Below are 418 nucleotides of genomic sequence, written 5' to 3' on the forward strand. Positions count from 1 at the left end.
TAAATTACCTTGGGCAGTATGGCCATTTTCATGATATTGATTCTTCCTATCCATGAGCATGGAATGTTCGTCCATTTGTTTGTGACCTCTTTTATTTCGTTGAGCAGTGGTGTGTAGTTCTCCTTGAAGATGTCCTTCACATCCCTTGTAAGTGGGATTCCTAGGTATTTTATTTTATTTGAAGCAATTGTGAATGGGGGTTCACTCATGACTTGGCTCTCTGTTTGTCTGTTATTGCTGTATAAGAATGCTTGTGATTATTGCACATTGATTTTTGTATCCTGAATCTTTGCTGAAGTTGCTTATCAGCTTAAGGAGATTTTAGGCTGAGATGATGGGGTTTTCTAAGTATACAATTATGTCATCTGCAAACAGGGACAATTTGACTTCCTCTTTTCCTAATTGAATACCCTTTATT

The sequence above is a fragment of the Mandrillus leucophaeus genome, unplaced genomic scaffold (genome assembly GCF_000951045.1).
Source record: "Mandrillus leucophaeus isolate KB7577 unplaced genomic scaffold, Mleu.le_1.0 Scaffold311, whole genome shotgun sequence".
NCBI classification, from domain to species: Eukaryota; Metazoa; Chordata; class Mammalia; order Primates; family Cercopithecidae; genus Mandrillus; species Mandrillus leucophaeus.